The 337-nt window shown below is 33.8% G+C and overlaps 1 protein-coding gene across 6 annotated transcripts in view; it reads left to right on the forward strand.

Annotated features, from left to right (window-relative positions):
• Positions 1-337, forward strand: part of LOC116842895 (EP300-interacting inhibitor of differentiation 3) — a 4,036-nt gene that overhangs the window by 2,513 nt on the left and 1,186 nt on the right. The gene's annotated exons all lie outside the window — the stretch shown is intronic.

Raw genomic sequence — 337 nt, forward strand, 5'->3', positions numbered from 1 at the left:
GTAAAGTTGACAGAAAATCTTTAGTGCGGTCCTTTAGAAGTATATGTCTGTGAGCCGCACGCCTGATAGTGTGGCATGAATGTTCCACCGCTGCATTCACATAAACTACCAGGTGCGCAGCTCACAGACATGTATACTTCTAAAAAACATCGCGGATTTGCTGGAATTTATTAAAGAAAATCTGTCTCGTTAAACATCAAAGACAAAAATAGTTCAGGACTTTTTGATTCAATTTTTCATAAGAAATAACGCTATGTGCTTCGTGGGCGGAGGTAAAGAAACACCCTATATATATATATATATATATATATATATATATATATATATATATATATAT

Source organism: Odontomachus brunneus, unplaced genomic scaffold (assembly GCF_010583005.1).
Source record: "Odontomachus brunneus isolate Ranch 3 - 2012 unplaced genomic scaffold, Obru_v1 Obru_scaffold_028, whole genome shotgun sequence".
NCBI lineage: Eukaryota > Metazoa > Arthropoda > Insecta > Hymenoptera > Formicidae > Odontomachus > Odontomachus brunneus.